Source organism: Symphalangus syndactylus, chromosome 2 (genome assembly GCF_028878055.3).
Source record: "Symphalangus syndactylus isolate Jambi chromosome 2, NHGRI_mSymSyn1-v2.1_pri, whole genome shotgun sequence".
NCBI lineage: Eukaryota > Metazoa > Chordata > Mammalia > Primates > Hylobatidae > Symphalangus > Symphalangus syndactylus.
Window position 1 is genome coordinate 45,471,786 of NC_072424.2, and position 23,955 is coordinate 45,495,740.

Sequence of the window (23,955 nt, forward strand, 5' to 3'; positions counted from 1 at the left end):
TGAAATAGAGTTCATGCCTCTGGTCTTTTTTCCTGCTGTGTCTCCTGCCTAGAGTGTTCTTGCCTTCACTCCACTCCACCAAACTTGTTCTTCCTCAAAGGCCTAGTTCCAAACTGATCTCCCCTAGAAAGCCTTCTGAGAGGAGATCAGTCCATCTGCACCACCAGCAGCAGAGCTAATGGTTCGTTCCTAAATACTCCTCTGAACCAGCCACTGTCGGGCCCCCATTCACACTGGATTAGTTGACACATCAACCTCGCCCTTCCCAAGGGCTGAGAGTGGTCCTCCTCATCTTTGTACCCTCAGAGCCTATCACAGTGCTCAATACTTACTGAGAGGAGGAAGGAATGATAACCTCCAGCTGTTCTTGTCCATGAGCACATGTCAACAAAGTCTGCAGGACAGGAGTTTATCTTCTCCAGGAAACAGCACAAGAGTCTTGCAAGATTAACTGAAATCACATTGCTACCAGCATGTTCACGCTTCTTCATTGAGAGCTAGGTTGCTGAGACATCTGCTCTTCTCTTTATTTTTTTTCTGTGAATTGAGTTATTTTTTCTGGGTCATTAAAAGTTGTTTAATTTGGTTAATACCTTATTTATTTAATAATAGATTCTACCCTGGAAGCCAAGTTCAGGAACTAGGAGGCAGGGTTGCTATTTCTTTGATAGAGATCTCCTTGGCTCCAGTGATCTTAGTGCAGACACACTCTAGGAAACAGACTCAAGTTGAACATTTGGATTCCTTGGGGAGGTGCTATCATGGTGGAGACAGACATATAAATAGCTATATATGAAGCAGAAGGTTGTTAGTGCTAAACAGGGAGAAGCACAGTGCCAGAAGAGAAGTGCTAAATAACATGTGGTGAGTGAATAGAAACCAGCAATCAGTTTGAGAATAGAGGAGGCAGCAGAGACACAAGTCACTCAAATAATGATCATCTTTGTGTTAGCTTAAAAGCTGGCCCAAATTGTGATAATGACATTTGATTACTGACATTAATTACTTACTAGATTCGTGTCCTTCCATCCACTCTGCACAATGCTATGGGATTAAAATTCTGAAAATGTATTTCCTGTCTTCTCCCCAACACTTAACTTTCAATAATCTCCCATAATCTATAACCCAAACTCTTTAGCCTGGCATCTGAAGGTCTCCCTCACCCCCACTATGAACCAAGTCCTCCTCCCTGCCTTCTGGCACACCCCTGCACCAACCTTTCACTTCAGGCAAAGTGGTCAACTGACTGTCCCCCAGACATGAAGAGAGGCCCTGTCACCTTTGTGAATATGATCATGCTGTTTCTATTATCTAAAACATCTCTTTTCCCTCACCTTCTCCAAATCCTGCCTTTTCAAGCTTCAATTTCCCCAATACACTCACTTGCTCAATTTCCCAAAGCCAAAGCCTCCCAAATGGTGCCATTTATTTTTTCAGCCAGTTTCAAAGCTATGAATTGGCAACCCTTGCATCCAATCAGTTCTGATTTGGAGGACAGATCCCATGATCCAAACATAGTTGCCTAGCACCACGGCCCTCAGCACCACCATGAGCAGGCTAATGTTCCTAAGAATGAAACAGAAGTTGAAAAAGCACATAGCAAATTGAGCCTGATTTTTCCTTTTGCTTTTCTTATCACTGACAGGTCTCAAACTATCCTGGACTTAGTCAATTTAAAAAGAGCTTTGACCGGGCGCGGTGGTTCACACCTGTAATCCCAACACTTTGGGAGGCCGAGGCAGGCAGATCACCTGAGGTCAGGAGTTTGAGACCAGCCCAACCAACACGGAGAAACCCTGTCTCTGCTAAAAATACAAAATTAGCCAGGCGTGGTGGCACATGCCTGTAATCCCAACTACTCAGGAGGCTGAGGCAGGAGAATTGCTTGAACCTGGGAGGCGGAGGTTGCGGTGAGCTGAGATTGCGCCATTGCACTCCAGCCGGGACAACAAGAGCGAAACTCCATCTCAATAAGAAATAAAATAAAATAAAAAATTTAGCCACCCGCAGTGGCTCACGCCTGTGATCCCAGCACTTTGGGAGGCCAAGGCGGGCGGATCACCTGAAGTCGAGAGTTTGAAAGCAGCCTGACCAACATGGGGAAATCCCGTCTCTACTAAAAATACAAAATTAGCCGGGCATAGTGGCACATGCCTGTAATCCCAGCTACTTGGGAGGCTGAGGCAGGAGAATCGCTTGAACCCAGGAGGCAGAGGTTGCGGTGAGCCGAGATCACGCCGTTGCACTCCAGCCTGGGCAACAAGAGTGAAACTCTGTCTCAAAGGAAAAAAAAAAAAGAAAAAGAAAAGAAAAGAAAGAAAAATAAAAAGAGCTTTAATCCTTTTTACAAAGTCCTGTTGGACAGGAACCCAGGTTCGAAACCTTGTCCTGTGGTGGCTACAGGAGGGATACTGAGACCACGTGGCCAAGGATGTCACCCAGGACAGCCTGGGGCTTCTCAAATCTATCCCAGAGCATGGAAGCACAGACTCAAGCAGTCTTCCTGGTGGCCTGAGGCTACCCGCAAAGGTAGCCATTCCTGTCCCCACCATCCAAAGACTCAAGCGAATCCTTCTCCCCTTAAGGTAAACTAAGGCCTAACATCAGAGGAATTGGCTTCCAGACCATCCCTGCTACCTTCTAGACAGGTGTACCCAGTTAAGTCATTTAACCTCTGGGCCTCAGTTTCCTCAATCATAAACTACAGATCTAGCCCATACCTCAAAAGACTATTTAAGGATTAGAGCTAATACATATATACAGAAGAATATTGATACAAAGAAATTGATAGGAAACTGTTAGTTAGGGTTCCCCCTAGACACCTGTTGGAAGTCCTAAAATCTAATGCAGAGTGACATCCATATAGACAGGAAGTCACCGGGACACAGCACAAATCCATGGTGAGCGGAATGTTGGACATTTTTGCATTGAAATCATGTCTTCTCTGCTGGTCTCCACTATCCCCAACATGCGCCATGCGCACGCGTACACACACACACACACACACACGCACACACACGCACACACACACACACATTGTCTCTCTACAGTCAGCCTTGCCTAAGCTGAATGGGACCTTCTCAGCCTGACCCCCTCAGAAGTCTTGCTTCTGTCATTGTCTCATACATGTGCCTTTTATTCTAGAGTCACTGCCATGGCACTTTTGTCCCTTGAGAATCCATATCCCCTTCTCACTGTCCTACAGATACAACCAAAGAGTGCAGACCGGACCACAGCTCCCATTTCCATTCCCAGATTTCCTTTCTTGATGTGTCCCCATAGAAATCTCTCTTACTTCCCATCCGACCTCCTCTTGACAGACCCTCAGCCATCATTCCCCTGAAGTGGGTTCTTCATAAACTACTTTATGAGTGAACAAAAACTCCTGTCATTATTCACTCTCTTACAAGCTCTTTAAAAGAATGCCACCAACTCCCCTCCTGTCCTGGCCTCATCAGGAGACATGCAGCGCCACTATACAGGGCAGGTCAACCAGAAACGGAGCCGTAAAATCTGGGCAGCCCAGTTCAGCCAGCTACAAAAGCAGCGAACCTTGTTTTTCCTTCCAGCCTCACAACCCCACCAGGAAGACAGACCAGCTTTAACTAGGTCAACCAAATTTCACAGTCTTCACCCCACACTTTCCCCCTTTATCATCATGGTTCTCAGTTCTTGGTTGGAGGCATTAAATTTATTGTGATGATTTATGTCTGGAAAAAATGAAAAATCTCATCAATTCTTGACTGAACCGAAGAAGACCTTCTTGTGTGGAAAAACGCACCATTCAGGACAGCAGGATAGCCTCGGACCATCTCGGCTGGGGGATTTTTCTAAAAAGAGTCCTAAGCTGGCTAGAGCTAAAATTTTGGCAACTTTGAGATAAAAGTCAGGACAGGGAGGAAACCGCTTTTGAAAAGCCCGTCTCATTTAACTCATGAAGAACCATCCGTCACAGGACTTGACCTTCTCACCCCATCCCTTCCTCTCTGCTTCCACAAATGACCAAGCGTAGCTTTCCTCTCGTGACCCTGCAGACCAACCCCTTGGTAAACAAAGAGGGATAAACAGCTGCCATATAAAAACATCTTGCTTGGACTGACTCCACTTGCCCCAAACAGTCTGCCTCAAAGTTGTCCCTTTGCTTTTACACACTGCAACCTAAAATCCAATGAGAAACACGTTTCTTTGTAAGAAACGAAGCATAATACGTTGATGCAATATGAAATCTCATTCCACGGTATTGAGGATTTTACTGGGTTTAAGCTGAAAGACACCCTAACCCAAGGAGGCTTGTTGTCTTGTTTGCTTTAGCCTCAACCCTAAAGCTGCAAACACAAAGCTTACAAAATGAGGGGCTCTTGAACTGAATTTGAGTGTGCGTGTATTTATTAATAGACAAGTGAGAACGCAGCATTATTCTCATTCCTGTGAAAATTTCACTCCACCTACACTTGTGTAACCAGGTCAAATCAAGCCTGAGTTATATGAGAACGTGGATTCTAACTTTAACAAATACATAAAGTCATGACCCTTTTGTTTTGATATGCTGCCTGGTCCAGACAGGCAGAAAAGCCACCACTAAAACCAAGAGGTATACAAGACTTCACAATTTATTAAGAAGATTAGTTGGCTTCAGTTTGTCCACTAATGATTAGTCACTGAATGTGCATTCCCTTGGAAGCCTCAGAGGTCAGGTAACTCAAGGAACAGTTTGGTTTAATTTTGTTTCCCTCTTTCTTTTTGATATGTCACTGTGCTCTGGAAATTAAGGTCTGTTTTACCTACAACCATTCCTAACTATATTATACACAATGTGACAAGCCCACCTTAAATATTGTATGTTTATTCACTTTCCACTATATTTGTAGAACTGCCTGCTGTGAAATTACAAAGTTCATGGTTCAGCTGAACTTTTGAACTCAAGTGAGGATTTGACACAGCAAAACAATCTAAATGAACCCAACACGAAGTTTTCATAGTTGAAACTGCTTTTCAGCCTATTGTCTGGGGTAATTGGGTAGGAAAGTTCTTTATTGATGTTGTAAAAACTACCAGTTTAATAACAGGCAGAGGGAGTGGAGAGGAGATGAGTGGATGTACCTTGGAGCGTCTAAAATCACGCTTCTTTGCGAGTTCACTGAACTCTACCTGACCCCGTGAGGAAGGTCTCCCCAGGACAACCCAACAATTCTAAGGTTTGTGACCAAATGGCTGCAGCCTGCCAGCTCTCAATACCTCAGCGCAGAATGACCTTTCAAATGCCACACAAAATAATAAGAATATTCATTTAAGAAATAGTAGCTGCCACAATGCATTGAATGACTACCAAGTACCAGTACCAGGTACACACTTCTTCATTAAATCTTCACAAAAGCTATGCCAGGCTAGGATTACCATCTCCATTTTATAGATGAGGAAACTGAGAACAGAGACATTAAGCAATTTGTCCAAGATCACACAGCTGATCTCTGTGCCTCAGTTTCCTCATCTGCAAAACAGAAGTTGGACTAAGTGATCTCAGAGTTGAGGTTTTAAGTGCTGGCTTACATGCATGCGGCAGTCAGAGAGAGAAATTCCATGTGGAAGATAGAAGAGCTTTCATTCACTGTAATCCCAACACAACCTATGAAGTAAGTTGAGGTAGGGTAACCTCAACTTTATTGAAGAAATTGAGTTTACGTGGGTTAGTTGACTTGCCTAAGGTCACACAGCTGGCAGGAGCAAAGTTAGGATAAAATCCCAGACTCTAAACTTATGCTTCTTCCATCTCTTAACTGCAAAGTCAGTGTGATGTCTTTGGGTCTCAACCTCCACATTAAAAATTTTGATTGAGTTTGAGAGTGAAGGTTGGCAGGCTAAGGGTGGGAAGGAGGGTTTGTTTGGACTAAATATCAGAGTTATTGCTTCAGAGTTTTTATTCTAAAAACAAAAACTTCACCTCTTGGATTTGGGAGCAACTGTGTCCGAAAGCTCTCCTACGGAGTGGTGCTAACCCCTGCTATCCCTGGTCACATTGCCTTTGGTGTGACTGCTGTTGAGAAAGCCAATAAAGAAAACCTGCTGGACATTAGTAATTGAGAAAAAACATATAAGATGCTTAGTCTAGTTATTTAGTAAATGCTTAACAAAGCTACCTATTACTACATTTTGGTTATTCGTACTTGAAAAATAAGAACACAAGGTCCTCCCACTCCACACCCTGGCCATTATCAATGTCCAACAGGATTTCTCCCTTATATTTTATATATGCCTAATATATAGCAATATGTAGATTTGGGGTTTTAAAAAATTTGATTATTTTGTCTTTTAATTGGACACTTTATCTGTTTACATGTAGCTTAATTACTAGTTTATGTGGGTTTAAAGCTGCCATGTTATAGTTTGTATTCTGAATTGTCCTACCTGATTTACATTCCTTTTGTCTTCTTTCGGATTAATAAAATACTGTTTTATTATTCCACCCATGCCATCATTAGTTTGGAGATATGCACACTATATTAAGTTTTAGGGGCTACCCTAGTGCATTAGTCTGTTCAGGCTGCTATAACAAAATATCATACACTGGGTAACTATTTCTTACAGTTTGGGAGGCTGGAAAGTCCAAGACCAGAGTGCTAATGGATCTGATGACTGGTGAGGGCCTGCCTTTTGGTTCATGGATGGTACCTCCTCACATGATTTCACGTGATGGAAGGGGTAAGAGGTCTCTCTCAGGTCACCTTCATAAGGGCACTACTCCCATTCATGATGGCTCCATCTTCATGATCTGTTCACCTCCCACCAAAGGCCTTACCTCCTAATACCATCACATTGGTGATTAGGGGTCAACATGAATTTTGGGGGGACACAAACATTTGGACCACAACACCTGAGATTATAACACTCATCCTTGATTTATCAGGTTCTAGTGTTATTTGATACTTTTACCCATTTCCTATTACTCTCTCCTCCATAATGTTATACCATGCTTTTGTATTTTAATTCTACATTTTGAGCCTCCTTAGATATTATAACTGTTTTATATGAGTAATACACATTTAGATTTACCACATATTTGCCTTTTTTCTTACTTCTTGAATCTCTGACTTTCCATGTGGATTATTTTTCTTCTGTCTGAAGAACACTCTTTTATACTTCCTTTCATGTAATCTACTGATGATACATTTCCTTGACTTTGGTTATCATTCTTCAATGATATGTTCCTGGCTTTAGAATAGCAGGTTGGCAGTTATTTTCTTTCACTACATTAAATATATAATCCCATTGTTTTCTGCCTGCCATTGTTTCTGTTGTGAAGGCATTCATTATATTTTTGAGAAGTTTAGTGTTAGTCTAAATGTTGCTTTCTCTCTAGCTGTTGTTTCCTGTTTTTGTTTTTCATTTTGTTGTGTTTTGTTTTTTTGAGACAGGGTCTCACTCTGTCACTCAGGCTGGAGTGCAGTGGCACGATCATGGCTCACTATAGCCTCAACCTCCCGGGCTCAGGTGATTCTCCCACCTCAGCCTCCCAAGTAGCAGGGACTACAGGGGCCCACCACCACGCCTGGCTAATTTTTGTATTTTTTGAAGAGATGGGGTTTTACCATGTTGCCTGGGCTGGTCTTGAACTCCTGGGCTCAAGCGATCCTCCTGCCTCGGCCTTTCAAAGTGCTAGGATCACAGGCGTAAGCCACTGAACCCAGCCTCTCTGACTGTTTTTAAGATTTTGTTTTGTGCTATGGTTTGAATGTGTCCCCCAAAGTTTATGTGTTGGAAATTTAATCCCCTATAAAATAGTGTTGAGAGGTGGGACCTTTAAGAGATGATTAGGTCATGAAGGCAATGAATGGATTAATGTCATTATCATGAGAGTGGTTTGTTGTAAAAGTGAGTTTGGCACTCTATTGCTCTCTTGCACTCTCTTGTCCTTCTGCTTTCCACCATAGGATGACACAGCACAAAAGCCCTTCCCAGGTGTGTGTTCTTCCGTCTTGGACTTTCCAGCCTCCAGAACTGTAAGAAATAAATCTATTTTCTTCATAAATTACTCTATCTCAGGTATTCTGTTACAGCAGCACAAAACTGACTAAGACATCTTGTCTTTGGCTTTTTTTTTTTTTTCTGAGATGGAGTTTTGTTCTTGTTGCCCAGGCTAGAGTGCAATGGCACCATCTCAGCTCACTCCAACCTCTGCCTCCTGGGTTCAAGCAATTCTTCTGTCTCAGCCTCCCGTGTAGCTGGGATTACAGGTACATGCCACCATGCCCAGCTAATTTTTGTATTTTTAGTAGAGACAGGGTTTCATCATATTGGTCAGGCTGGTCTCAAACTCCTGACCTCAGTTGATCTGCCCACCTCGGCCTCCCAAAGTGCTGGGATTACAGGCGTGAGCCACCGTGCCTGGCCTTGTCTTTAGTTTTTAGCAGTTTTACTGTGAAGTACCCAGGTGTGTTTCTTTATATTTACCTGTTTGGGGTTAAATCTGTGACTTGATGATTTTATCAGTTTAGGAAAATTCTCAGCCTTCAACTCCAAATAATTACTTCTGCCTTGTCTCCCCCACTCTACTTCTGGGATTCCAAATACATAAATGTTAGATCCTCTCATCCTCTATCTCTTACTCTCTCTTCTGTATTTTCTATCATTTCTGAATTTTTTATGTTTCATTGCAGATCTTTTTCACTGACGTATCTTTTACTTCACTAATTCTCTCTTCAACAGTATCTATTCTTTATAAAAACTGTCAGTAGTATTAATAATTTGGGTTACTGTATTTTTCATTTCTAAGTTTTCTACTTGATTCTTTTTCAAATCTACCAAGTCTTTTATTAAGGTTTTCAGGTCTCTGACAAAATTCTCAATCTTGTCCTTTTTTCTTTGAATATTAAGCATAGTTATTTTAAAGTCTGTGTTCAATAATTTCAATATCTAGAGTCTATATGGGACTGTTCTATTATCTGTTGTTTCTTCTGATTTATTTTGTGTTGTCTTGTCTCCATGTGTGTCTGGTTATTTTTTATTGTGTGCCACATGTTATGTTTGTAAAACTATTTGTAAAATTATTTTGAGGGATAGGGTATTATCTTCTTCTAGAAAGGGTTTATATTTGCTTATTCCAGGTGCTTAGGTGCACTAGCAATCTAGGCTTACCCTAACCCAATTTCTTGGACTGATACCATTCAAAGCTGGGCAGAGACAGCCTAAAGTTCACCTTTACACCTAAGGTGTAGCCTCTCAAGATCTTAACTCAAAGAGACAGTAGTGGGAGGATTTAGCCAATCACTTTTTCAGGCCTTACATTCCAACTTTTGTTCCCTTACCCCCATGAGACTGTTAAAAGAAGAGGTCATTCTCTCAACCACCTCTTCCAGATTCCACAAATACCCTAAGTGCCAGAATTACCTTTCTGGATTTCCTTTTCTTGGATCTTGTACCAGTAGTTCTTCACTATCTCTATGTCTTTCTAATGTCTACAAACAGATTTTTTAAAAATATAGTTTGTTTAGCTTTTCTACTTATCCTCACCAGTAGGGTTGGTCCAAATTACCTATTCTATAATTATTAAGAGTGAAAGTTTTTAAAAAGTATTTTTAATGTTCTTTACATTGAATTTGTTCTTTTTCTAGATTTTTTTTACATTAAAATCCTTTTTCTTTTATATAGTGATAATCAGAGTGAATGAAAGTTTTGTGTTTTGTTTTTAATCCTATTTGACCAAAAATAATGTCAATCTAATAGCAGTTCCCAAAATTCCTTTGAAATGTTAATGAGTCATAAAATTTATAAATTCTGGAACACGGGCCGGGCACCGTGGCTCATGCCTGTAATCCCAGCGTTTTGGGAGGCCTAGTCAGGCGGATCACGAGGTCAGGAGATTGAGACCATCCTGGCTAACACAGTAAAACCCCGTCTCTACTAAAAATATAAAAAATTAGCCAGGCATAGTGGCGGGCGCCTGTAATCCCAGCTACTCAGAAGGCTGAGGCAGGAGAATGGCATGAACCAGGGAGGCAGAGCTTGCAGTGAGCGGAGATCGCACCACTGCACTCCAGCCTGGACGGCAGAGCGAGACTCCATCTCAAAAAAAATAAAAAATAAATAAATAAATAAAAATAAATAAATTCAGGAACACCTACATTATTATAATAAACCTATAGAGTGGGCACTATTATTATTCTCACTTTACAGATGAGGAGACTGCTTCACAGAAGTTTTATAATATAATTTCCAGCCAGGGCTGGGTGCCGTGGCTCATGCCTGTAATCCCAGCACTTTGGGAGGCCAAGGCGGTGGATTACCCAAGGTCAGGAGTTTGAGACCAGCCTGACCAACGTGAAGGAAACTCATCTCTACTAAACACACAAAATTAGCCGGGCGTGATGGTGCATGCCTGTAATCCCAGTTACTCGAGAGGCTGAGGTAGGAGAATTGCTTGAACCCGGGAGGTACAGTGAGCCGAGATCACGCCATTGCACTCCAGCCTGGGCAACAAGAGTGAAACTCCATCTCAAAAAAATCCCAGCCAGAAGCGGTGGCTTACGCCTGTAATCCCAGCACTTTGGGAGGCCAAGGCGGGTGGCTCACCTGAGGTCAGGAGTTTGAGACCAGCCTGGCCAACACAGCAAAACCCCATCTCTATTAAAAATATAAAAATTAGCCAGGCATGTGGCACACACCTGTAATCCCAGCTGCTCAGGAGGCTGGGGCATGAGAATCACTTGAACCTGGGAGGCAGAGGTCACAGTGAGCTGAGATTGCACCACTGCACTTCATTCTGGGAGACAGAGTTTTGTGTTTTTTAGGGTTTTTTTTTTTTTTTTTGAGATGGAGTCTCAAAAAAAAGTTTCATAAAATAATTTCCTTAGGATTATGCAAGTAAGGGCTAAGTCAGATTTTGAATCCAGGCTTTATCTTATTTTGGCAATTGGGGTTAATTTTTTAAGTTTTAAATTTTGGTTAAATGTACACAATATGGTTTGGCTCTGTGTCTCCACCCAAATCTCATCTTAAATTGTAATCCCCATGTGTCAGAGGAGGGGCATGGGGGGAGGTGACTGAATCATGGGGGGCAGACTTGCTGTCTGCTGTCTTGCTGTTCTTGTAATAATGAGTGAGTTCTCATGACATCTGATGGTTTAAAAGTGTATGACCCTTCCCCCTTCGCTATCTCTTTCTCTCCTGTCACCATGAGAAGACATGTCTTGCTTTCCCTTTGCCTTCTAACATGATTGTAAGTGTCCTGAGGCCTCCCCAGCCATGTGGAACTGTGAGTCGATTAAACCTCTTTTCTTCATAAATTACCCAGTTTTAGGTAGTTCTTTAGAGCAGTGTGAAAACGGACTAATACAATTCATAAAATTTACCATTTAAAAATGTATAGTTCTGTGGTATTAAGTACATTCACACTGTTATGCAATTATCATCACCATCCCTCTCTAGAAGTTTTTGCTCTTCCCCAACTGAAACTCCATACCAATGAAACACTAATTACCTATTCTCACCTCCCTCCAACCCATGGTAACCACCATTCGTCTTTCTGTCTCTATGAATTTGACTACTCTAATCACCTCATGTAAGTGAAATCATATATTTGTCCCTTTGTGACTGGCTTCTTTAACCTAGCATAATGTCTTCAAGGTTCATCTATGTTGTAGCATGTGTCACAATTTTCTTCCTTTTTTTTTTGAGACAGAGTCTCACTCTGTCACCTAGGCTGGAGTGTAGTGGCGCCATCTCGGCTCACTGCAGCCTCTGCCTCCCAGGTTCAAGCAATTCTTGTGCCTCAGCCTCCTGAGTAGCTGGGATTACAGGCATCCACCACAGTGCCTGCTAATTTTTGTATTTTTAGTAGAGAAAGGTTTCACCATATTGGCCAGGCTGGTCTCAAACTCCTGACCTCAGGAGATATGCCCACCTCAGCTTCCCAAAGTGATGGGATTACCGGTGTAAGCCATTGCGCCCGGTCTTTCCTTCCTTTTTAAGGCTGAATATTTTATTGTTGTATATTTCATCCCTTTGTTTATCCATGCATCAGTTGATGGACACTTGGGTTGCTTCCACCTTAACTTTTTTATTTGCAACTTATTTTATTTGCAAATTTGAGTATGTTCATTCATCTATTCATTTATTCATTCATTCAACAAATATGTATTCTTTCCTATTATAAGCTCAGGGGGTTTATAGCTATGACAAGATAAACAAGGTTATTACTCTCACACAGATTTTATACTGGTGGAAGAAGCAGATGATAGACAAGCAAGTGTATAAATTATCAAAAATCATACAGTATGATAAGTGATATGCATAGAATTAAAATAGAATGACGTTATAGTTAACAAGCTGGAGGCTACTTTCGACAGGGTGCTCAGGGAAAACATCTCTGAAAAGATAACATGTGAGCAAAAATTTGAATATAAGAAAGGAGCCAACACCAGGCAAGGTGGCTCACGCCTGGGGTCTCAACTACTCAGAAGGCTGAAGTGGGAGGACTGCTTGAGGCCAGGAGTTTGAGACCAGCATGGGCAACACAGTGAGACCCTGTCTCTAAAAAAAAAAATCAAAATAAAAAGATAAGCTGGGCATGGTGGCACATGCCTTGTAGTTCCAACCACTCAGGAGGCTGAGGCACACTTGGGTCCTAGTGGGTGAAAAGGAGAATGGGGATCAGGTAGGAGTGGTAGGCAATGCTTTTTAAGATAGGATAGGGAGTTTTGATGTTTTTCTTAGTAGTAGTAGTAGTTTTTCTCAGTAGTACGATAAGTAGTTTTTCTTAGCAGTATGATGCCCCACCCAGATCTTCTCAGCATTCATATCTAAACAACAAAGTTTGCTTACTGCAAACACCGGTGCCTGTCTGCCTGAGGACTGCATGCAAAGCAAGCCAGAAGTTCCAGGGATCGATGCACCTGGAAGCTGCTCTCTGGTAAGGCATTGGTGGATAAATACCACCAGCACTGCTGGATAAATACAGGGAGTTGGTGGATAAATACCCTACCCTGTACTTTTGTTGGGATAACTCTGAGGCATGGCCTTATTCTCTCTCAGAGTTCCTTGGCAGGACTGAGCTCCAGTTGTAACTTGTAACTTAACACACCTTATTTGGCTTCCAGGTTTCACTTCTCTACTCCCTTGCAGGTGTTTCCTGGGATCACCTCCCAAATAAACTATTTGCCTTAAAAACCCTTATATTGGAACCTGCTTCTGAGGGAATTCAAAGCAAAAAGATAGGAGTCATTAAAGGAAATATAATTGTATTTTTAAAGAATCACTTAGGAAGTTCTGTCTGTTTCTAATTCTGTCTCTAGTTCTGTCTCTTCCTATTAAAATTAGACACTGGACAAAAAAAATAACAGTTCAAAGTCACTAGAGAGCGATAAAAAAACAGCAGAAACTAGAGGAGACAGACACTTAAGAATGGAACTGAAATGGATGAAATTTACTTTTATATAAAGTTTCACCTGAGGGCATTCCTCAGTCTGAGCGGTGCAGAACAGAAGGGGCTCAAGCAGAAAATATCAGTTTTATCAGGCTGAGGAGTCAGAGTTTGGAATTCAGGGCTGTCATAGCAGCTGAAAATTGAAGGGAGAAATTCCCAAAACAGTGAGTCACAGAAGGGGAGCATCAAATTTTCCATAGAAATTCTCCTTCAATCCTTGACTAACCCCTGAGCCGTGTATGTGTGGGGAAGACAACAAGAAGCCCAGTGGAAAGCAACAACTGAGAGACTGAAAAAGACTGAGCAGCTATGCAGTGCTGGGGATCTGGAGTTTGAAGTTCAAGTCCCAGCAAATCACAGATAGTTGGTAAACACTCCAAGTCTTCCACTGAAACCCAGAAAGGCCATATTTAGGAGGAACTTCAATCCTTAGGGGTAAAGATCACAGCACAGTGTAAAGGCTATGTTCTAGACCTAAGGGCAAAGTCCAAATAAACCAACTCTAACAAACCTTATGCCATGCCTTCACAGGATCAAGGTGATTTGTCTGCTGGAACTACATTAAATCACTACTACTTAAAGAAAGAAAACAGAACACAGCAGCCATATGCAGAAGATTAAAACTGGACGCCTTCCTCATACCATATACAAAAATTAACTCGAGGTGGATTAAAGACTTAAATGTAAAACCCAAAACTATAAAAACCCTGGAAGATAACCTAAGCAATACCGTTTAGGTCATAGGCATGGGCAAAGATTTCATGACACAGACACCAAAAGCAATTGCAACAAAAGCAAATTTGGCAAATAGGATCTCATGAAACGGAAGAGCTTCTGCATAGCAAAAGAAACTATCGTCAGAATGAACAGACAATCTACAGAATGGGAGAAAAATTTTTTAAAATTATGCATTTGACAAAGGTCTAATATCCAACATCTATAAGAAACTTAAACAAATTTACAAGAAAAAAAAAAAAAAAGTGGGCAAAGGACATGAACAGTTTTCAAAAGAAGACATACATGTGGCCAACAAACATATGAAAAATCTCTCATCACTGATCGTTAGAGAAATGCAAATCAAAACCACAATGAGATACCATCTCACACCAGTCAGAATGGTGATTATTAAAAGGTCAAAAACTAACAGACGCTAGTGATGTTGTGGAGAAAAACAAATGCTTATACACTGTTGATGGGAGTGTTCAACCGTTGTGGAATTAGTTCAACCATTGTGGAAGACAGTGTGGTGATTCCTCAAAGACCTAAAGACAGAAATATCATTCAACCCAGCAATCCCATTACTGGGTATATACCCAAAGAAATATAAATTGTTCTACTAAAAAAAACACATGCATGCATATGTTTATGACAGCTCTATTCACAATAACAAAGATATGAAATCAACCTAAATGCCTATCAATGATAGACTAGATAAAGAAAATGTGGTACATATACACCATGGAATACTACGCAGCCATAAAAAGGAACGAGATCATGTCCTTCGCAGGGACATGGAAGGAGCTGGAGGCCATTAGCTTCAGCAAACTAACGCAGGAACAGAAAACCAAATACCACATGTTCTCACTTATAGGTGGGAGCTAAGTGATGAGAATACATGGACACCTAGAGGGGAACAACACGCACTGGGGCCTCTCAGAGGGTGAAGGGTGGGAGGAAGAAGAGGATCAGGAAAAATAACTAATGGGTACTAGGCTGAATATCTGAGTGATAAAATAATCTGTACAACAAACCCCCATGACACAAGTTTACTTATGTAACAAACCGGCACATGCACCCATGAACTTAAAAGTTAAAAAAAAAAAAAAAAAGAAAACAGAACCCAGAATATCTATGATGTACCACTGTCAAGCAAAAGTTACTAGATGTATGAAAAGGCAGAAAAATGTGATTAAGACACGAAAAGAAATAAAAGCAGTCAGCAGAAACAGATCCAAAGGTGACCAAATGTTATAATTAGTAGACAAAAACCTTAAAGTAACTCTGATAAATATGTTACAGAATTTTATAGGAAAAGGGGAATATAATTGGTGAGAAATAGGAAATTTCAGGAAAGATATGGAAACTCTAAAAAAGAATCAAATGAAACTCCCAAATATGAAAAATAAAATATTTGACATAAAAATTTATTTAAGATTCACAGTAAATTTGGCAATACAGTAAAAAGATTTGTGAACTTGACAGGTTAACAGAAATTAAACAAGGCTGGATGTGGTGGCTCAGGCCTATAATTCCAGCACTTTGAGAGGCCAAGGTGGGCAGATTGCTTAAGCCCAGGAGTTTGATACCAGCCTGGGCAACATGGTAAAACCCCATCTCTACAAAAAAAAATACAAAAATTAGCTGGGCCTGGTGGTATGCACCTGTAGTCCCAGCTACTTGGGAGGTTGAGGTGGGAGGATGACTTGAGCCCAGGATGCAAAGGTTGCAGTGAGCTAGGATCATACTACTGTACTCCAGCCTGGGTGACAGACACAGACCCTGTCTCCAAAAAAAAAAAAAATTAGCCAGGCATGGTGGTGGCAGGTGCCTATAGTCCCAGCTACTCAGGAGGCTGAGGCAGGAGAATCACTTGAACCCAGGAGGCAGAGGTTGCAGTGAGCCAAAATCATGCAACTGCACTTCAGCCTAGGCAACAAGAATAAAAACTCCGTCTCAAAAAAAAAAAAAAAAAAGAAAGAAAGAAAAAAGGGGGAAAAAATTAAACAAATTGAATAACAGAGAAAAAGATTGGAAAAAAAACGAGTCATGTTGACCCATCAGAAAGTATTAACTAGCCTAACATACAGGTAATTGGAATCCCAAAAAGTAAGAGAAAAAAAGGAGTGGGTAGAAAAACATACAAATTTGAAGTAATACTGGGCCAAATTTTTTTCTTCTTTGATTAAAAGCATCAACCCACACACCGAAGACATCAAGGGAACCTCAGGCTGAATAAAATCAAGGAAAGCCACAATTTGTGATTAAGATGAAGATGCATATTATAGTCCCTAGAACAACCAGTAAAACAATAAAACCAAAAAAAAAAAAAGCTAAAAATTCAATATAATAGAATGAAATACTGCTTTTTTTTAAGTTAGTTCCCCAAAAGACACAAAACTAGGAACAGAGAAACAAAGAACAGACGTACGAATAGAAAACAAATAGCAGGATTAGAGACTTGAACCCAATCATATCAATAATTGTATTAACTATAAGTAGACTAAACACGCCAATTAAAAGTTAGATATTATTAGATCAAACTGTGTGCTGTTTACAAGAAATGCACATTATACACAAATTGAAAGAAAGAAAACAATTATTGTACAAACACTAAGCATGTTAATATCAGATAGAGAATACTTCAAGACCTTTGACATGGATTACCAGAGATAAATACCAGAGATAAAGAGAATTACTTGAAATAAAGAGGGACATTTTACAATAATTAATGAAGAAAATATAACAGTTTTAATTGCATATACACCTAGTAATGGGGCCTCAAAATACGCAATGCAAAAATTGACAGAATTAAAGGGAGAAATAGATAAATCCACAATTATGTTTGGAGACTGTAACACTTCCTTTCTCAGTAATTGTCAGAACAAGAAGACATAATGTCAGTAAGGGTATAGATTGAAAGAACATTATTAAACAACTGGGTCCAACTGACATTTGTAGAGCACTGAACAACTGCAGAATACAAATTACCTTTAAGTACACACAGAACATTCACCAAGACAGGCCAAATGCTATGACCCAAACTTTGAATATTGGACATTTTCTGTTCTTAAAAAGTCTCCTACTACCCATCCCTATTGCTCCTCCTAACTGCACTGCAATTGCCACCCCCTCTCTTCTCCAACCTCTTTTCTTTCTTTTCCTTTATGATGATAATCGATTTTGTTGTCATATTTGTTTCCTTGAACTTTGCTAACTCATGCTCTCATTATCTCATCTTCTACCTGAAGAGGCATATTGAGTTATTTTCTTAAACAAAGATGGTTTCCTCCCTGAGGGGAATTTTTGTTCCCTGTGATTAAAAAAGAAAATTGTCCCCAACCTTCAACTAAACTTAATTTTTTTTTGTGAAGGGGGCAGGGACAGGGTCTCACTCTGTCACCCAGGCTGGAGTGCCGTGGCACAATCATGACTCACTGCAGCCTCAAACTCCTGGGCTCAGGTGATCCTCCCATCTCAGCCTCCCCAGTATCTGGGATTACAGGCGAACATCATCATGCCCAGCTAATTTTTGTATCTTTTGTAGAGACAGGGTCTTGCTATGTTGTCCAGGCTAGCCTCAAACTCCTGGCCTCAAGCAATCCTCCCCGCCTCAGCCTCTCAAAGTGCTGGGATTATAGGCGTGAGACACCACGCCTATCCTAAACTTAATTTTATGGGCAGATTATTTCCTCATGGCAAGAGTTCTGGCCAAAAGATTCCTCTTTGGAGGACTCCATGGTGATTTGAGTTTCTCTTACTCTCTCTGCCCACCTTTGGGTGTCCGCCATAGCTGAGCTGGGAGGAAACACTCCCAGACTCACCAGAGTACACTCAGCTCGTAATTTGCTTTCTCCCATTCCTGCCTTGAAAGCTATTGCCTTATTTCAGCCATGAGTGAGTTTCCCAGTGGCGGTCATCCACTCTATGACGATGTGCTTCCCCAGAAGAGGGAAGTGGCGGATTCCCAGGAACCAGCAGTAGCAGACAGGCTTGGCTCATAGAACAGACAGCGTGGCTCCTCCTGGGCGGAGTGGGAAGCAGAGAGGCCAAGCCACAAACAGGAGCGCCTCATCAGACACTGGGCACACACAAAAGCAAAGGCCAGGCCTCCCACATTCACACCATGTGTGGGGGCCTCCTCACACAGGGCAGCCCACGTGGGGAGCAGAGCCACCAGCAGGAGCCTCTCCATGTAAGATGTAGCCTGAGAATTCTGACCTACCCACTCGAGGAAGCTCCAACTGCCAAAGGAATAGCCTTTCCTAAGGGAACAACATGCTAATCATGCAAAGACAAGAGACTTCAATACGTCTTCCTCCCTTGGAAAAGTCAAATTTTTAAAATATAGACTAAGAAGAATGGTAATTCCTATGTAATTTCCAGATATTTTGCTAAATGGTTTGTGTGTATATTATTTCTAATTCTTACAATAATCTCACATGTGAGGTGTCATTATCCTCATATTATAGACAAGGAGATGGAGGACTTGAGAAATTAAGAAACTCACCCCAAGAACACAGTTAGGACATGGTGGAGAAAAGGATAAACTAAAAGATTATTTGTCCTAAAATCTACATCACACTACTTTTTCAAGAATTCCCTTAGAAGCAACAAAGACTTTTGTTAAACAAACACATTCTGTAATCCTAAAAGAAACTCCTTCCGGCCACTTGTGGAACCTCCCAACTTCACAGATACTCTTGCCGAGCTCTCATCCCATCCAGTTCTCTGTTGTCTCTTGCCCAGTTGGCTTCTGGACATAACCTTGTCTTTCTGGCCCTCTACTTGTCCAGTTTAATACTTCCTGCTGGAAAACATGAGATGTATTTTTCTAGGCTCAAACTTCTGATATCCTTCTAAGGTCTTCCTTTTCACTTCGGTTTTTAGTCAGAAGAACATGCCTAGATCCAATGGGACTCTGACAATTGACAGTTAAAATACCCAATGAAAAATTTAGCCCCTTCCATCTCTGGAGCACACAATGAAAATGATCTTACAAAGGCCACCCATTAGAAGCCCACTACTGCAGAAGTTACCCTTATTTTTTTTGACTTTATTCTGTAGAGCAGTTTTAGTTTCACAGCAAAATTGAGAGGAAAGTATAGAGTTTTTTTTTACATACCTACTTCCCCCACATGCATAGTGTCCCTCATTATCAGCATCCCCCACTGGACAGGTACGTTTTTACAACAGATGAACCTACATTAAAACATTATTAGCACTGGAAGTCCATCATTTACATTAAGTTTCTAGAGTTACCTTTTGAAAAAACAAGTCTTATGCCATACTGTTGCTTAAAAACGTCTACTGGGCCTCTGTAACTTAAGCCCACATTTCCCAGAGTACAGACCATTAGGATCAAACCATCTTCTTCAGCCCCACCTCTCTGTTACCATCACATTGAATTTCCAGTCTTTTGTATCTTCAGGCATTTGCACTTGTTGTTTTCTCTAACAAGAAAACCCTTTCCCTGTGCCTGGAGAACTCAAGGCCCCATCAGTCTTTCCTGAGTGCTCCCATGGCTTTTTGCTCATATCCCATATCAGGGGTTCGTTGTCTTTCAGTTCAACAAAGGCTTCATGAGCACCAAGTGCTGGAAGAAGAGCTAGGCTTTGGGCCATGAAGATGAGTGAGCCAGAGTTCCTATTCTTGAAGAGCTCTCCCAACAATGAAAGTGTATTAGTCCGTTTTCATGCTGCTGATAAAGACATATCCAAGACTGGGTAATTTATAAAGAAAAAAAGGTTTAATGGACTCAACAGTTCCACATGGCTGGGGAGGCCCCACAGTCATGGCAGAAGGCAAAAGGCACGTCTTACATGGTGGCAGACAAGAGAGAACGAGAGCCAAGTGAAAGGGAAAACCCTTTATAAAACCGTCAGATCTCATGAGACTTATTTGCTACCATGAGAACAGTATAGGGGAAACCACCCCATGATCAATTCTCTCCCACCAGGTCCCTCTCACAACATGTGAGAATTATGGGAGCTACAATTCAAGATAAGATTTGGGTGGGGACACAGCCAAACCATATCAGGAAGCAATAACACCAATGCTACTATCAAAACACATTGTTTTAGTCCATTTGCATTGTTATAAAGGAATACCTGAGGCTGGGTAGTTTATAAAGAAAAGAGGTTTATTTGGCTCATGGTTCTGAAGACTTCATACATAGCATAGTGCTGGCATCTGCTTCTGGTGAGGCCTCAGGAAGCTTACAGTCATGGCAGGCAATGGGAGCCAGCATGTCACATGGCAAGAGAGTGAGCAAGGTGGGGGGTGTGCCACATTCTTTTAAACAACCAGATCTCACTTAAACTCAGAGTGAGAACTCACTCATTACTGTAAGGAGAGCACCAAGACATTCATGAGGGATCCACCTCCATGATCCAAACACCTCCCACTAGGCCCCACCTCTAACATTGGGGATTACATTTCACATGAGATTTGGAAGGGGCACACATCCAAACCATGTCACTTATCTATCAGAAAAGTAAAATAAAATTTGCAAAGAAAAGAAAGGTTAATCCAGTCTGGAGAAGTCAGGAAAGCCATCATGGAGGTGGAAGACCTAAGCAAAATCTGGCTGAGTATGAATTTGTTGATAAATGGGGTAAGCAGGGAACTGGTGGGGAGAACATTTCACAAGAATATTATCACATAAAATCAACAATGTAAGCATGAGTGTATTCCTTAGCATTTGTTGAAGAGAAGTGAGGTTGGAGTTTGTGTTAGTTCATTTTGCACTATTATAAAAGAATATCTGAGACTAGGTAACTTATAAAGAAAAGAGGCTTTTTTATTTTTTTGAGATGGAGTCTCACGCTGTCACCCAGGCTGGAGTGCAGTGGCACGATCTTGGCTCACTGCAACCTGCTCCTCCTGGGTTCAAGCAATTCTCCTGCCTCAGCCTCCCAAGTAGCTGGGACTACAGGTATGCACCACCACACCTGGCTAATTTTCCTATCTTTAGTAGAGTCGGGGTTTCACCATATTACCCAGACTGGTCTTGAACTCCTGACCTCAGGTGATCCGCCTGCCTTGGCCTCCCAAAGTGCTAGGATTATAGACGTAAGCCACTGTGCCTGGCCAAGAAAAGAGGTTTAATTGGCTTACTGTTCAGCAAGCTATACAGGAAGCATGGTGCTGGCATCTGCTTGGCTTCTTGTGAGGCCTCAGGGAGCTTTCACTCATGGCAGAAGTTGAAGCAGGAGCAGGCACATCACATGGCAAGAGAGGGAGCAAGGGTGGGAAGGAGGTCTCAGACTCTTAAATAACCAGATTTCACATGAACTCGTAGAGCAAGAATTCACTCATTATTGTGAGGGTGGCACCAGCCCATTCATAAGAGATCTGCCCCCATGACCCAAACACCTCCCACCAGGCCCCACCTTCAACACTGGGGATTACATTTTAACATGAGATTAAAGGGGACAAATATTCGAACCATATCATAATTGTTTCACCTATAGAGTGCATTACAGAATTCTGTGCCAGATATGTACTGAGAATAAATAGAATAAAAAATTACTATGTAAAATATAAAATGGGCCATAATATTTCTTCAGCAAAGGAAAGGTGATCACAACCTGCTCTCTTGTGACCACACATCAAAACTAACTTTTGGAGCAAAAGCATTACAAATGAATTCTACAAATCCGAATGTAGTATTGCAGCAGACACAAAGAACAGAATTTAGTAAGGCACCTGAGGTGGTTGTAGATGTGGCGCTTTATAAGCCACATGGATCAATTTGAAAAATAAATTAATCTCTTAATAAGAGAAAGTACTGTTGCCAAAAAATGAAAGAGAATATGTAAATGGCAGGCAACAATTTTTATCAAATTATGCAGAAAGATGAAAGTGAGCAATATTAGAAGTTGCACTTTGCCTCCAACTGACTTTATATTTTTGAGACGGAGTCTCGCTTTGTTGCCCAGACTGGAGTGCAGTGGCATGATCTCAGCTCACTGCGACCTCCACCTCCTGGGTTCAACCAATTTTCCTGCCTCAGCCTCCCGAGTAGCTGGGACTGCAGGCGACAGGCGGGCGCCACCACCCCTGGTTAATTTTTGTATTTTTAGTAGAGATGGGGTTTCTAATTTTTATATTTTTAGTAGAGACAGGGTTTTGCCATGTTGGCCAGGCTTGTCTCAAACTCCTGACCTCAAGCAATCTGCCCACCTCCACCTCCCAAAGTGCTGGAATTACACTGCGCCCAGCCACCTCCAACTGACTTTTACTCCTACTTTGCTGCTCTTGTAGCTGCACAGGTATGCAGTTAGGGATTCATTACTGAGCACAGAGAATAATACAGAGTCAGAACCAGGCTCAGAGTGTGCCCTGACAGAGATGCTAACGCTGTATGCTTAAACAATAAGGATTTCTTTTTTCTTTCCTTTTTTTTTTTTTTTTTTTTAAGATGGGGTCTCACTCTATCACCCAGACTGGAGTGCAGTGGTGCAATCTTGGCTCACTGCAACCTCTGCTTCCTGGCTTCAAGCAATTCTCCTGTCTCAGCCTCCTGAGTAGCTCGGATTACAGGTGTGCACCACCACGTCTGGCTAATTTTTGTATTTTTAGTAGACACGGGGTTTCACCATATTGGCCAGGCTGGTCTCGAACTCCTGATCTCAGGTGATCCACCTGCCTCAGCCTCTCACAGTGCTGGGATTACAGGCATGAGCCATCGTGCCTGGCCTAACCAATAAGGATTTCAACATATGAGTGATTTGGTGACAATATTCTAGTTAGACATGGGGCTTTTTCAAAGAACACTATTTTTACTTCAGTTGTCTATCTAGAGTAGTTTTGTGAGGGTTAATAGAGCTGCCAGGGAAGTAAAAGCCATGTCCACACCCCTGCCACACAAGCCATCTTAGGTGGCACCCCTGCTATCAGTCACCACCCAGCTTTTCAAAGGAATGGTCTGCACCACCGCCTCTCCTTCCCACATCTCCCCTTCAAACCAGTTTCTACTCCCTCCACTGAGACCATTTTCTTAAAGCTCACCAATAACCTTAGTGGACAAAGAAAACAGGGTTTTCAGCTTTTGTTCTCTTCAGCCTCTCCATAGAATTTACATCCTGACCACTCCTTCCTTGCTAAAACTCTTCCAATACTTCTATAATAATAAATCATGTGGTTCTTCTTAAGCCTTCCTTTTTCTTATTCTTCATTCTCCACTCCGTACGTCATATGTACATAAGAGTTTTCAAAGTTAAGACTTGACTTATCTATGCTTCTTCCAGTCACCTATGCTTAAGGCTTCAACTAACACCTTTGTGCAGAGGACACTGAAAACTTCCAGCATTTTAAAGACTCCAAGCAGCTTTTTTCTGTTTCTTGTTATATTACCTTGTCTAGGATTTATAGTCCAATGCTGGTAATAGAGATGATATTGACATCCTTGCTTATTCCTAACTATAGTGAGAAAATTACTAATGCTTTCTCACTTAGACTTATTAATATAGGTTTCTAGTCAATACTCTTTTATCAGGTTGAGGACATTATCTTCTATTCCCATTATGCTAAAAACGTAATGTTTGCTTGTTTGGGGCCGTGTGTGTGTGTGTGTGTGTGTGTGTGAGAGAGAGAGAGAGAGAGATAAAGTACACATAATATAAAATTTACCACTGGTAACATTTAGTAAATGTATAATCTTTTGCAATCATCACCACTATCTAGTTCCAGAAAATTTTCATCACCCCAAAAGGAAATCCTGCACCCATGAAGCAATCTTCCCCACTCCCCCCTAATCCCAGCCTCTGGCAACCATTAATCTGCTTTTTATCTATACATTTTATATTCTAGAAATGTAA

General features: G+C 41.4%; 1 long non-coding RNA gene across 1 annotated transcript in view; it reads right to left on the reverse strand.

The window, feature by feature from the left end:
• Nucleotides 1–458: 458 nt before the first annotated feature.
• Nucleotides 459–23,955, reverse strand: part of LOC129462765 (uncharacterized) — a 48,550-nt gene continuing 25,053 nt past the window's right edge. Inside the window, exon 4 of the long non-coding RNA XR_008650946.2 lies at nt 459–537. This is a non-coding gene — a long non-coding RNA (uncharacterized lncRNA). The remainder of the gene's footprint in view (nt 538–23,955) is intronic.